This window comes from Pipistrellus kuhlii, unplaced genomic scaffold, assembly GCF_014108245.1.
Source record: "Pipistrellus kuhlii isolate mPipKuh1 unplaced genomic scaffold, mPipKuh1.p scaffold_m20_p_29, whole genome shotgun sequence".
NCBI classification, from domain to species: domain Eukaryota; kingdom Metazoa; phylum Chordata; class Mammalia; order Chiroptera; family Vespertilionidae; genus Pipistrellus; species Pipistrellus kuhlii.
In genome coordinates, this window is record NW_023425528.1 from 5,542,309 (window position 1) to 5,558,444 (window position 16,136).

Genomic DNA, 16,136 nt, shown 5'->3' on the forward strand with positions numbered 1-16,136 from the left:
TATAAAATAAAAGGGTAATATGCAAATTGACTGAACAGTGGAATGACTGGTTGTTATGACGCACATTGAGCAGGCAGGCAGGCTAGTGGTTAGGGGAGATCAGGCAGGCATGCAGGTATAGCAGTTAGGGGAGATCAGGCAGTCAGGCATAGTAGTTAGGAGTGATCAGGCAGGAAGTCAGGCAGAGCAGTTAAGGGTGATCAGGCAGTCAGGTAGAAGGGTTAGGGGCAATCAGGCAGACAGGCAGAGCAGTTATGAGTGATCAGGCAGGCAGGTGAGTGGTTAGGGGCAATCAGGCAGGCAGGCAGTTAGGGGTGATCAGGCAGGCAAGCAGAGCAGTTAGGGGCAATCAGGCAGGCAAGCAAGTGGTTAGGAGCCAAAGATCCCAGATTGGGAGAGGGATGTCTACCTGCTGGTATAGGCCTGATCCCTGGGTGGTCAGGGCCTAAACCAGCAGTCAGACATCCCTCAAGGGATCCCAGATTGTAAGAATGTGCAGGCCCGGCTGAGGGACCCACCTCCACCACCCCCCACCCGCAAGAATTTTGTGCACTGGGCCTCTAGTATATTCATAAAATACTATGGCTATATTGTGACAAACTCAATAAAAGCAATATGTAAAGCATCATTTTCTCAAATTATATCTAAAATGGGATAGTAATTTCCTCAAGCCAGTTTTTTCTTCTTTGACTTCCATTTATTTAATATTGAATGACACCACTTTTTTTTCCTAGGCTTCTAAGAGCAAACATAACCACCATTAATTTCCCCTTTATTGCATTTTCTCAAATTACTAAATCTATTAGCAGTTATGTATCACTTCCTTTTCCCATTTTCCCTATGGCAATATCTAATTTTGTCTTCTTTTCTTCCATCCAATCAACATATTTATGCTCAGCACTTTGCTAGAAGCTGAATACATATTGTTGAATATAGTACACACACAGGGCACCTCCAAGACTCTATAGCATCTATATGTGAATTACAAAAGGGATCCCCTTAAGATATTTTGCTGCCATTTGCCAGAAAATCCTTGTGAATACACCACCTTAGCTGTGGCACCCTTGTGTGAATACACCACCTTAGCTGTGGCACCTTTGTGAAGTGCACAACCTATAAAACCATATTTGGCATATGGAGCAACAAAGGTATGTTATTTGCTCTTGTGGAACTTACATCTTACCAGAGAAGACAAATAATATACAAAAAGTAAACAAGTATCTAAATATCAACAGTTTAATTTCACTTGGTTCTCCATATCCATGTGGTATGCATCTGCAGGTTCAATCAACTAGATTGAGGTGGTATATAGGCATACCCTGGTGTAACCTATATGTACTAGGTGTACTGGTTAATAATGTGGATTTCTTTCAATAGATGAAGTTACACATATGTTGGTTGATATATATGCGATTTGATATGTTTGCTATTTTGTTGTATTAACAGCAAGCTTCAAAACTTCGTATGTCAAATTTCCTGAAGCTGTTAACATAAATATTTTTACACTTAAAAATTTTCATGCAACTAATAGAGCATTTTCAGGAAGTTTTAATTCATTACTTTATTTTGAAGAAAAGTGCTGCTGAATACTTCAGGAAGCTTATGGTGAACATGATCCATCTCAAGATACATGTGAACGCTGGCTTAAAGGCTTTAAAAGGATGATTTTGATGTGAAAGACAAAGAATGTCCAGGTCAAGCAAAACAATTTGAAGACAATTACAAGCATTATTGGATGAAGATGCCTGTCAAACTCAAAAACAACTTGCAGAAAGATTAAGTGTTGCTCAGCAAACAATTTCTGATAGTTTACAAACAATGGGAAAGATTTTAAAGGAAGGAAAATGGGTGCCACATCAACTGAACAAAAGACAAATGGAAGACCAAAAAGTCATCAGTAAAATGTTGCTTCAGTGGCACGAAAGAAAGTCTTTTTTGCATTGAATTGTGACTGGTGGGGAAAAAGGGGGGAGGGGTATTTTGAGAATCCCAAATGCACAAAATCATGGGTTGATCCAGGTAAAATATCAACATCAACTGCAAGACCAAATCACTTCAGAAAGTAGGCAATGCTCTGCATTTAGCAGAATCAGGAAGGTGTAGTGTATTATGAGCTTCTAAAACCAGGTGAAACCATTAATACTGATCGCTATGGACAACAAATAATCTATCAATTTGAAACATGCTTTGATCTTATTAGTAAAATGACCAGAATGTTCCAGAAGACATGACAAAGTAATTTTGCTTCATGATGACACACCATCATACACTTCAAAACCAGCTAAAGACACGTTAAATGATCTTCCTGGGAAGTATTAACCCACCCACCATATTCACCAGACCTTGCTCCTTCAGATTACCATTTGTTCTGATCTATGGCACACGCACTTTCTGAGCAGCACTTCAAAACGTAGGAAGAAGTAGAAAATTGGGTCTCTGAATGGTCTGCCTCAAAACAAGAAAAATTCTATTGGGACATTATCCACAAATTATCTGAAAGATAGGGAAATGTGTAGCTAGCAATGGACATTAGTTTGAATAAAGCACTTTTGATGTTTCTCTTGATATTATCGTGTTTTCTTTGACTACAAAATCGGCATTGTTAACCAGTACAGCTAATACATATGGGTTATATGCAAATACACATTTCATATGAGAGACTTGAGCATTCTCACATATTGGTAGCCATTGGGGGACCCTGAAGCAATCTTCAAGGGATTCTGAGGGACAACGATACTATGAAGGAAATCAACAAAGAACTGATATGGAAAATAAGAGGTGAGGGCATTTAGATTGAATGATTGGGAAGGTCTTTTTGAGATAACTTTTAAGCTCAGACTTGAAAGATGAAAAGGAGCCATCCATACAAATATACTGTGGGTAGATTATTCTAAGTAGAAAGAAAAACAAGAAGTTTAGAGCCCTTGGGCAGAGAAGAACTTAAAGTGTTCAAGGAATATAAGGATCAGTGTAGCTGAAATATACACTGATATATAGTATTTATGGTCAAAATTGGAAGATGAGGCTTGAGAAGTGAACAAACCATCCAGGATACTCAAGGGCATAAAGAGTTTGGATTTCAGTTTTTAAGTGCATTGGGAAGCCATTGGAAAGTTGTACACAGGGGCATGACATGATGCTGTTATGACTTTAAAGATCTCACCAGCTATTGTGTCCAAATTAGATTTGAGGGAGGCAATAAAGCAAGTGGAAAGACCAGAGAAAAGGTGAGTCTAATATGGGAGTGTGCACTGGTCTAAGGGCACAGCGCAAAGTAGTGGTTCAAATGAAGCTTCTGGAGCCAGGCTACCTTGGCTCTCATCCCAGCCCTGCTACTTTCTACCTAGGTGATTATGAGTACCGTATTTTCCGGCGTATAAGATGACTTTTGAAATGAAAAAAGTCAACCGAAAATCAGGGACAAAAGACCAAAATTGCACAAAAATTACCTGCAGATCATGACGGCAAAGTAAGTCTTTTCTTTGAAGTGGGGGGTAGTCTTATACAGCGAATATAGGCCTAAACCTATGTATTAACTGTAAAATTAGCGGGTCGTCTTATACGCCGGAAAATACGGGTAATGTATTCAAGCTCTCTAACAATATTTAAGTTAAGGATAAATTTAATACCTACCTCCAAATAGTTGCTAGGTCCAAATGAGATAATGCAGGAAGAGGACCTAGCATAGTGGACTTATTCAAGAGAGGACCTACAAATCCTCTCTTGCATATAGAGAGGATTTGGTAACCAAAAAATGGACAAATTTGAAGTATATTTAGAGCATTGGTTCTCAATCATATCTACATATTGGAATTACATTGATATATTCATGTCCAGGCCTGGGGGTGGGTGTGACAGAGGTAATTCCAGTGTGCAGCCAAGGTTGAGAACCACTGAGAAGGAAAAATTATTGGATTTTCTGGTAGGGAATGAATATACATTACTGCCAGCTTAATTTTTCCAGAAGATAGCTTTATCCATGATACACCCCTGTTCAAAAGTCTTTATGCTGCCACATATATTTAACTATATTCCAGCCACAATTCTAAGCACTTTACAAATATTAACTCATTTAATCCCATGATCCCTATTTTATAGATCAGTGTTTCCCAAACTTTTGACAAATGTGTACCCTTTCTATAATTTTCATAATGCTGAGTATCCCTCGTACTCACTCATGAGAACGTAGAATTAGGTGCAGCTAAGCATGGTGCAGTGCATACCCCCACCAAACTCTTCCCGTATTCCTGGGGGTATGCTTACCACACTTTGGGAAACACTTTATAGATGATGAAACTGAAGCAGGAAGAGGTTAAAATCTTGTCCAAGGTCCCGTATGTAGTTATTATAATATTATTGACTATATTCCCTATGCTGTACTTTACATTCCCATGACTATTTTGTAGCTACCAATTTGTACTTATTAATCCCTTCACCTTTTTTTTTTTTTTTTTTTTTTTTACTATGTGTGGTGCCAGGAAGATACTGGAAATATTGGGGGGGAGGGGACATTTTGTAAACTATGTGATTGTCTAACCACTATGCTGTACACCGGAAACAAATATAAAATAATGTTGAATGTAAACTATAATGGAAAATCAAAATCGGAAGGGAAAAAAAAAAAACTTATCCAAGGTCGTGTAGCTAGTGAATCAAGAAGCTAAGAATTAAACCCTGACAGTCTGGCTCTAGATTTTAGGTTCTTAACCAAGCTACTGTGACACTGAAAGGAACAGTTAACTCCCTATTGCCATTAAAATGCATGTCAATCCCCTGACTCTGAAAGTGAAGGCCTTCCAAGCTCTACCCTCAACTTACTTTTATAGACGCACATTTTTTCATTCATGCACCTCAGGTTCCACTCACATAGTTTCTGTACATGTGTATGTTGGCTTTTGCCTGTGCCCCTCAATATGTCTCAAACCTCAGTGTGATTCATTACTACCTGAAGAACTTGTTGAGATTCAGATCCTTGAACCATAATTATAGAGATTCTGATTCAGAGGACTTGGAGTGAGGTCCTAGGGTGTGTATTTTTAATATATTTTTATTGATTTCAGAGAGGAAAGGAAAGAGAGATAGAGCTAGAAACATCAGTAATAAAAGAGAATCATGGATCAGCTGCCTCCTAAATGCCCCTGACCAGGAATTGAACCCTGACCTCCTAGTTTTTAAGTTGAAATTCAACCACTGAGCCACTATAGCCAGGCTAAGATATGCATTTTAAGAGTCTCCATCGTCCATTCTGATGCAGGTAGTCTACAGACCATTGCTTTGAGAAACCAGTCCTAAGACCTTGTAGATGACTAGGGGTGGCCTGAAATAATGGTTTGAATTTTGGTTTACTGCATTTAAATTGTGACTATTAGAAGTCTGAGTAAGCCAATACAAAAGTAACCACTGGCAGGCTCTGACTAGTTAGAGCATCTAGTTCCAAACATATGGCAAGTAACTTGGGGGTGAATGAGAGGAGGCTATTTTATGAAGAGGAGCTGGGAGGGAAAGAAGACAAAATGGTTACCTAGGTAACAACAGTAAGGGTTGGAAGAAGGAGTGCTTTATCTTTCTGGAAAACCCTCTTTCCACCCCTGCTTGTGAAAATCCTGCCAGTTCCTCTAGCCCTACTTCAAATGCAGCCTCCTCAGATTCTAACACAAGTAATGGGCTATATTTTGATAAATACCAGCTGGAAGGTCTTTCTCCTTTCTCTGCCTTCCCAGCTCCATCCCTAATTTCTCCATCCCTAAATCCCACTTATCCTTAAAAGGCAAGCCTAAATACCACCTCCTCCATGAACCTTTAAAAATTTTTTTTTTATTATAGTTGTTACTTTCAAGTCTACAACATAGTGATTGAACATTTATCTAATTACGATGTGATCACCATGATAAGTCTAGTAACTATCAGTCACTGTGCAAAATTATTACAATATGATTGACTACATTATCTCTGCTATATTCCATATACCCATGGTTTATTTATTTTATAACTGGAAATTACTAGTTTAGTAATTTAAGAGTAAAACTCCCTTCTCTCTAGGACACCTCGTACTTTATATGTGCTTCTCCAGCAGCATTTATTTCCTTGTCATATTTTGCTTTTATTATTTGTGCTCATGTCTTATCATCCCTACCAATATGTAAGCTTATTAACTGAGAAATTATTTCTGGTTTATCTATTTCTTTTCTCCCACTGTACTAGGCATGAAGTAGGTGCTCTTTGAATGAATGCACAGTAGCTGGGAAATATTGTCAGAAAGTTAGTCAAAGTTTGAATTAGATGCTATTAAATACGATTGTATTTTCTTCCTCTGAATTGACTGTGGTAGATTGTACATTGGTTCATCCTCAATAAGAAATTACCTGGTATTATTTATGATCCCCATGTGTTTGTTTTTTTTCTCCTCATCTCACTTAAGGACTCAATAGTTAATATTTCTTTTAATAAGAAATGACCTTATTCTGCCGAAGCCGGTTTGGCTCAGTGGTAGAGCATTGGTCTGCGGACTGAAAGGTCCCAGGGTCGATTCCGGTCAAGGGCATGTACCTTGGTTGTGGGCACATCCCCAGTAGGGGGTATGCAGGAGGCAGCTGGCCGATGTTTCTCTCTCATCGATGTTTCTAGCTCTCTATCTCTCTCCCTTCCTCTCTGTTAAAAATCAGTAAAATATATTTTTTTAAAAAGAAATGACCTTATTCTGAGTATCAGTATATGTTCATCCATTTTAATATGTTCTTTGTACCAACCCTCACAAGTCAATATGGATTTATTTGTAGCCTAATTTGGTTTATGCTTTAATAAAGCCCTGGATATTTATAACCTGTTTCTAAAGTGTGTGTGTATTGTACTTCAGTACAAATATTACATTTCAGCCAGGAAATCTAGGTATTTTGCTCCTCACCTCTTTTTTCCCATCTTGCCTCAACTTAATTTTAATCTGCTCCAAAGAGAAGAGGGTCCATACTGAGCAGAGGTATATACGTGGTTGCTTATGTAACCAGCTAGTTGTTAGGCTGAGATTTTTTTTAAAAAAAAGGATGTGAAATTTAAACTGAAGAACAATTAACAAAAGAATGGAAACTGCAAAAATACATATTACTGTATCTGAGAGGTAATGTACTACAAACCACATAGCTCAGAAGCCAGACATAGATTTGACATAGCAGAGCTACCACCCACTAGAGATGTTATCTTGGGCTAGCTACTTTACCACTCAGAACCTTAGTGTCCTCAGCTAAGCAAATGGAGATTGTAATATCTATGACCCATGGAAAGGTTGTAAAAATTAACTGAGATGACATAGACTGTTAATAAAAGGTCTAGCATTATTGCTTAATAAGTGATAATTATTCTATGAAAAGAATATGTACTTATTATATTTAATATAAATTTATATATTTAAATATATTTACTATATTTAATACCCTGGAGTTAAGTAGAATTGCACCTTATTTAATTCCAATAGTCTTGCCTTTTCATTTACTTAATTTCCATAAACAGAACTTTATTTCTAGTCCTTCTTGTGTAACAGATCCTAGAACTAACCATTTTCTCAACAGTTCTCTTGTCACAATTTAAATTTCTTTTATCATGTTATCAGAATCAACAGATAAAAGCTAGTAATTAATGATTATGTATTGCCCTTTCACGTGGTTGACAGTCCATTAAATCCTTTCTTTGCCATCTCTTTTCCAGCCCAAAAAAAAGCAGTATCTTGTATCTTTCCCTATAAAAACTAAATCCTACATTTTGTAAAATTGATGATTTTTCTCTGCCTTTAATTTCTTTGCCTTTTTCAGTTGTATATGATGTGATTTAATCTCCCTGGAAGTTTTAATTTTTGAAGCACTTGGGTTTTTTCTGTTGAAATTATGTTTTTACAAAGGTATATTTTTTATACGCATATTCATCATATGGCAGTGAATCCAGACATACTTCTCCCATATGCTGATCACCCTAATTGCAGGCAAAATACTACAGAAGAAGTAACTTTTTGAATGCTGAAATTGCAAACCTTTAATATAAAGGGCCCCATTGAAACCAGCCCTCTGCCCTATCACCAAACACTAATGTATGCCTTTCTTCTTGGGTCAGACAGCAATATTAGCCACAAATTGAATCTCAGCTCCAGTTGTTTAAACACATCTTAGAGGCTAGGGCAGTCAGCATAGTGTTGGCAGGGTTCATGTCATTGCTGGCACTTCAGCAAACCTCATCTGGACTAAAAATGTAGCACAAACAGTCACTGGAACCTTAAGGAAAACTTTATCAGAAGAAAACATCTCTTCAGAGATTGTATTGCTGCCACATTCTGGGCAGGCAGATCTCAAATCCAAACCAATACCCAATTTCCCTCTACCATTTATCATTTCTGTTTCCTGTCTCCTGCCTATCTTGCCAAAGCAAAGTGAAAGGCTATGTACTTGGACTCTAGACAAGAGAGAGGTATTTGGGGTAAGCTATCAACTGTATTGAGAGGCAAACTTGCATTTGCTGGGTGGTATATATATGTAGCATTTACTATGTTACGTATAGCAGTTGAAGGATTTAGATGTATAATAGCTCATTTGATCCTTACAATAAAGTAGGAACAATTATTATCCACATATTACAGATGAGGAAACTGAGACAGAGATGTTAAGTGATTTGCCTAAGGATACATGGTAGTAAGTGGCAGAGCCAGAATTTAAAACTTTTTGGCCTGGTTCTAGAGTCCCAAATTCTTATACTAATTGGTAGCAGCCATTCATAGGAGTGTGACGAGGGCCTCTCCTAGTGAATAGAAGTGAAGGGAGAGAGAGGACATGTGTGGCACACTGGCATAGGCAGATAATTATAAGACCACTGTATTCATCTTTCCCATCAAAGCCTTAACCTGCCATCTCCCAACTATAGTGGAACACCTTTGTCCCACCTTTCTCATTTTCTAGGCTTAAAGATGCCTGAATGTAAATATCTATTTTCATTCAGTGAACATTTGTCAAGCAAGCACTAAGCAATGAAATAACTGGTGGCTGTCTTATCATCCCAGGATCTCTGACTTCTGATTACACCATGAAACCAGCCACCTCATCCTGTAAGAGTGTCCATACTGTTCTTCCTTCATTGTACATGCCGTATAATACCCTAGGGTTTTCTTAAAGAACTACTTGATCATGTCAAACTCAAAGTCTAACACAGGCCAAATAAGGTTTAAGTTTATGTGGGCTGCAAAAAAAAAAAAAAGCTTCAATTTTCACAGAAATGTAGGTTTATTTCAATAGAGACATGCTGAATACAAAGAGATGAAATAAATGGGTAATCATTAACATAAGATAATAGAACATTTTAATAAAAATTAATATTTTTCTTGAACATTAACTTATCCAACACTAAATAATTGCACCAATAAGCACAACACAAATAAACCTATTTTTCTTATTCTCTGAAAGCAAAATATTTTCTGTTGCACACACCAGACAAGTCAGTCCAAGACTAATGATATGGCAATTGGCTGCTAAAATATTCGCTGTTAGTATTAGTGGAGAGAAATGGTGCACCTGCACATAAGGCATGTAAGAGGAATGAATGCAACATGATTATAGTAATCAGTAATTAGCAAACATTATAGTTAGTTATTGATAATTATGTATAACAGGATATTGTAAAAATTGAGTTATGAAATTTTTATTAAGATATTTCTTATATACTGTTATATTGGCTGGGCTTCGAAAATATTCATTGTGGGCCACACGCAAGCCGTGGGCCTCAAGTTTGACATGCTTGACCTAGAGGGTATTATTATAAGTGAAATAAGTCTTCAGTTTGTTTCTAAAGGCCCTCTGTAAAACAATCTGACACTTTGCCCTTGCCAGTTTGGCTCAGTGGATAAAGAGTCAGCCTGTGGACTGAAGGGTTCCAGGTTTGATTCTGGCCAAAGGCACATGCCTGGGTTGCAGGCTCAATGATCCCCAGTAGGGAACATGCAGGAAGCAGCTGATCAATGATTCTCTCTCATCATTGATGTTTCTATCTCTCTTTCACTCTTCCTTCCTCTCTGAAATCAATAAAGAAATATGTGTGTTTAAAAAAAAAAAAAACACAACATAATCTGACACTCCTTCACCTACTACTCATCCTCAGGTCTCTAATACAACACACACATCTTTTCCTCTGGGCTGGTGATTCTTTCTGTTCTATAATATCATAAGTTCCTTCCTCCTTCACTCCTGTTATGTGCCTGTCTTAACTCTTACTCCCCACAAGCTTGAACAAGCTTCTCTCTTCTCTTTTCCAATTAGGATCCTACCCACTTTTCAAGAGCATAGGTTAAGTCACACCTCTTCTAAATAGTCTTGCCTGATTAATCTAGTTCTCATTGGTCTCCTTCTTTGTCTACTTTTGGTGTTTAGTCTGGTTAGTAGCATTTTAAAATATTTTTCATCTTGTTCATTGTTTCATGGGACTTGGCTTCTCAACTGGGAGCCTCTATAAGGAAAGGAGTGTCTTCATTTTCCTCTGTTCCCTTTATGGTATTAAGCATATCTTTTGTAATGTATTTATCAAAAAAGAGTCACAGTTATAAATCCTCTTTACAGTGCTACAAGTACAGTCCTGGTTTGGGAGGCAGGAGAAATGACTGAACTTACAACTTACTCAATGCAAGCTGATTTATCCAACACATGTCTAATGAACACATTGAATCTATTTTATGAAATTGAGATATTATGCTAACTCATTCAAGGTAACCTAAACTAGAAGCAATTATTTAAATCAATTTGTCATTGTTCATAACAATTTTCACTTTATCTAAGACTCATGATTTATCTTTTAAAGAGCACCAAAGTGCCCTAGCTGGTTTGGCTAAGTGGATAGAACATCGGCTTGCAGACTGAAGGGTCCTGGGTTTGATTCTGGTCAAGAGCATATGCTCAGGTTGCAGGCTAGATCCCCAGTAGGGGGCATGCAGGAAGCAGCTGATCAATGATTCTCATCATGGATGTTTCTACCTCTTTCTCCCTCTCCCTTTCTCTCTGAAATCAATAAAAAAATATATTTTTAAAAAGCAGCAAAGTTTCATATCAGATGCCATCTTGACTGGGACCCAAAGATATCAATGGAAATGGTCAATGAGATATTTCCTCTTTTTACATCATAAAAAATTTATCAAGGTTTTCAAATTTTCTCAAAATCAAAGAAAACTGGATAAAATAACAGCAACTTCAAATATAGATCCTCACATATCAATGTAGAATTGTTTTGTTCTTGCTCACATTTTCTTTAGAAAACAGTATTATTGCTTGAGCATAATGATAGGAAGAAAACAATAAGAAACATCACTTTAAAAATTGACTTAATTTTTGAGATAGTATGCTTTCAGCTAAACTTCAAAATGTATTGAAACACTGTGATCTTTTCATAGCTACTAAAGAGTCTGACAACCAATAGTAACCCCTTTTCAAAAGTTAGTGAAGATGGGAGCATCTGAGAGATTCCATCCTTACCTACTTTTCTTAGTCAGGTTGTTTTTGTTTTCTCTCCACCTCTTGCATTCAAAATTCAGCTTCACATTCTTGCTAAATTTCCCAGGACTCACACCCCTCTAAAGTCATTATGTTCCTTCTTGGCATGTCTCTTATGTCTAGAATTTTTCTTCTTCAGACAGTACATGAGATAGCATTGACTTTTATACTGAGCTTAACAAATTAATAGTGATGGCTCCTAATTAGCCATCTGGGATATCCTGTCAAGGTCAATAATGCCCCACCTTATTATGGGGTTGGAGGGTTTTTTATGTGTATCTGAGTCTGGTTCTACGTTAAAAATAATGAATTATTAGTGGGGCATTTCAGAGCAATTATTTCTTCACGGGTGGTTAAAGCCACTACTTCTTACTACTTCAAGAGATGCTATAATTGACCAGAAACACACCACTGGATATGCACATTATTCTCATTATAATAGTCTTCCTGAGCATAGAGTCCCAACATTTACAAAAATTAATCTGATTTGTTGACTGATAGTATAAACAGAGGAAAAGAAACATGAGAAAGAGGACCTATGTCAGGCAGAGGAATCACATTTGAATATTACCTACACTACAACTGTAAGAATTTACAAATTCCAGGTCTCCATATTATAGGCAAAGTGGGCAGTTGATACAATTATTAAGTCAATTCAATCAAGTTGCTGGAATGACTATATCTATTTTTTCTTTGGCTATTAAGACCAGACCTAGGTCTCCTACTCTCACCAAATAGTCCAGTCTTCTTTGTACAGGGCCAAGAAACCAAAGTGGTGTTTATGGAAACAAGAAGGACCTTTAACTGACTGAATTTCATTCCCAAGTTGACCAGACAGTAAACACCAGTAGATTATTGAGTTTCCCTTCTCTATTCTGCTTGTTCTTTCCCGTTAATGGATATGATAGCACAGGACTCTACCTTATTTGGGTACTTGGAATTTTACCACTCCATTTTATGACTATGTAAATTGTACTGCCTCCCAATGAAACAGATATCTGTCCTCTTAAGGCTCAGTTTAAGCCAAGAGAGAAAAGGATTTTAATTAAAATGTAAACTTCTTTTCTAAAAGAATGAAAATAAGAAGAGTACTAGCATTATTATGAGATAATCTAAGGCAGTTCTGAAGTATGAGCTGAAGGAATCTCTGCAAACATTTATTTTGTATCTTCAGGACTCTGGCTTCTAATGATTTAGAAATGAAATCAATCCCTTTTTATATGGAGATATACATTTTCCTTTTTGACTAGGCTTTGTTTGTTTGTTTGTTTAATCTAGACCCTTTCCTAGGCTTTGTTTGTTTGTTTGTTTGTTTAATCTAGACTCTTTCCTTTGTTAAATACTTAGCCCACTGGTGGGAATCCCTTAAGTTGGGTTTTCCCCATGTGCAAGCTACTCTTGAAGAGGAAGAAGAAGTTGAGAGAAAGGATTGAAAGAAGAGGAAGAGGTAATAATGGGCTGACACTTATATGACACTCACCATGTGTCAGGCACTGTTCTAATCTTTTTGCTTATACTAATTAATTTCATAACCCTATAGGGTTGGTATTATTGTCTTCGTTTTAGTTTTAGAAATAAGGAAATTTAAGCACAATGAAGTTAATTCACTTTTCCAAAGTGACAGAGGAAAGAAGGGGGAAGAGTCACAATTTGGAACCAGGCAGTCCGGCTCTGGGCTATTCTCTTAGCCATTATACTATACTGCCTCTCAACTTGGGGATGTGAAAGAACTTTGGGAATTCTGTTAACTGAGAGGAATAGTTTGTGATGACTCTGCTCTCAGGGGCAGATATGGTACACTTCCAGCTCTTTTCTTTGGGACTACCATGGGATGTAAATACCCCATTTCTAACTATAAACTTGCATCTATTTAGTCACATCTCCACTGAAAAAGCAGCATGGGTCATGAGCATGATCTAGTTAATATTGAATAGTTTCTTTATCCCCTCTCCCCTGCTCTTTTACTGCAAACACACACACTCTCACAATGCATTTTAAGTACATATTTCTAATTTTTCTGGATAAATACTTTTGTACTCTTCTTCAAATTTGGCTTGCTACTGTTGGCAGGAACTTCTCCTTTATCTGTGTCTTAGTATTTCTCAAGCAGATATTATGCTAAAAATAATAAGACAGCCCAAACAAAAACTAAATGTCCTTGCAATACCTCATTATTGGAGCTCAAATGTCTACCAATGGAGAATCCTCATAGTAATGTTTTTTAGAGCATTCCTTGGATTTCACCTTACTTGTCTCCCTTTTAACAGAATTTGTAGAATTAAATGTTTCACGGAGCCCCCCAACAGAAAGCTTTTAATTTTCTCTTTAATCTCCAGCTTGGGTACTGAGAACTAGCTATAACATGGCCCACCACAGAACCTGGTGGAGATTTTGTGATCAATTTCTTTCTCTGTGCTCTCTCTAAATTTCCCTCAAAAGCCCTTTAACCATTTGCCCCAATTCTGCTAATTTCAATGTGTTTCTCTAAAAATACAGAGATTATTTTCCCTTGTAACAGAGATCACCTCCCCATCTCTGGGATTCACTTAGTTTTATTTGCTTTATGATTAGTGTGACCATATAATTTATCATCCAAACAAAGACACCTTTGAAATTGGAAGAGTTAATCCTAATAATTATGCCTACAAAAAAATGGATAAGACTAGATTCTCCCAAATATATTGGGATCTATTGGTGGCACCCTGTTAATGATGTTGTGTGTGGTTCAGAAGAGGCCACATGCCAGCATAGTTTTGCTGTCTGAAGATTATTTTCATGAGTATCTCAAAATCTCATTGTCTTTTTGAGAGGACAGAGTTTACTTCTGTGATCTGCCCAAGCTACCCAAAGAGTAATGAAAGCAATGGGAGTTATAAAGTCTTAATTTTAGCCTAACTTTTGACCATTTTCAAATACTTGTTCTTCTATTACCAGAAAGCCAAGCCAGTTCCATAGGGTACCACTCAGAGTATAATTGAGGTTCAAATAAACAACATATGTGGCTTTTAAGGTTAAATGAATATTGTTTGACATACAGTACAATAGAGTTGTTTTTTCATTTTGGTTTAAAAACTGGTTAAAATCACATCTTGTTGCTTCTTGGAATTAACTGAAATTCATCTGACTACATTAGAATCATTATGGGGGTTTTTTAAACCTTGGTTGAAAAAAGAGGCTCTCTCTCTCTCACTCTAGATAATTTGTCTAGTGAATCAGGAAAAATAATGCAAAGGAAACAGTGTTTTAGAGATTCAGTGACTACTTTTTTTTTCTTTTATATATTTGTCTCTTAAATGTATAATAGATATAAACACTGAAGATTCTAAATGGACAAATTTATTTTCAGCTTCCAACAGAACCTGCCCAGGTCTAGAGAACTACTTATAGTTGCACAAAAGGTGAACATCTAAGAAGATAATTTCATTTTAAGTATGGTTCATATTAAATAGGACAACTAAACTGCTGAAACCTTTAGCAGCCACTTATAGAACATTCCAGCTTAAAGAATGACTTCAGTAGTTTTTAACAAAGTGAAATTTTTCAATTTAGGTAGACATACCTGTCTGCAAAAACTTAAGTTATTGTGACACATTCATCTGAACTTATGTTACAGGGTATTAATAGTTGATTCCCATGCCTGTTACGCACTTACCTCATTGTTTTTGCCATGATACCTCATTTAACAGAGACTATATGCTTATATATTGTTTTGAGATTCTGACTGATTATAAGTACGGTGGACCTGGAGAGTATTATGCTAAGTGAAATAAGCCATTTAGAAAAACACGAAAATCACATGATCTCACTTATATTTGGAATCTAATGAAAAAAATAAACTCATGAACAAAATAGGTCCAGAAGTATAGATTCATGGAATAGAATACCAGATCTCAGTTGGGGATGGGAGGGGGCAGGAAGAGATTAACCAAAGAACATATATGCATACTAGAGGCCCAGTGCACAAAATCCATACACTGGAGGGGTGTCCCTCAACCCAGCCTGCACCCTCTCCAATCTGGGACCCTTGGGAGATATCCAACTGCCAGTTTAGGCCTTATCCCTGCAGGATTGAGCCTAAACCAGCAGTCAAACATCCCTCTCAGAATCTAGAACTGCTGGCTCCTAACCGCTTGCCTGCCTGCCTGTCTGCCTGCCTGATTGCCCCTATCTGCTTCTGCCTGCCAACTTGATCACCCCCTAATTGCTCCCCTGCTGGCCTTATTGGCAACTATCAGCTTCGCTGCTGGCCTGATCACCCCCAACTGCCCTCCCCTGCCAGCCCAGTTGCCCCTAACTGCCTTTTCCTGCAGGCCCAGTCACACCCAACTGCCCTTCCCTGCTGGCCTGGTAGCCCCCAACTGCCCTCCCCTGCTTGCCTGTTCACCTGCAACTGCCCTACCTGCTAGCCTGATCACCCACAACTGCCCTCCCCTGCCGGCCATCTTGTGGTGGTCATCTTGTGATGACATGAGGAGAAATGTCACCCAAGCTTTTATTAGTATAGACTGGAGGCCCAGTACACAAAATTTGTGCATGGAGGGTGGTCCCCTCAGCCCAGTCTGCACCCTCTTAATTCAAAACCCCTTGGGAGATGTCCAACTGTCGGTTTAGTCCCACTCACAATTGTGGACCACT

At 37.6% G+C, this 16,136-nt stretch overlaps 1 protein-coding gene across 5 annotated transcripts in view; it reads left to right on the forward strand.

Annotated features, from left to right (window-relative positions):
- The window catches only part of CHRDL1 (chordin like 1), a 183,275-nt gene that overhangs the window by 129,268 nt on the left and 37,871 nt on the right, over positions 1-16,136 (forward strand). The window lies entirely within an intron of this gene.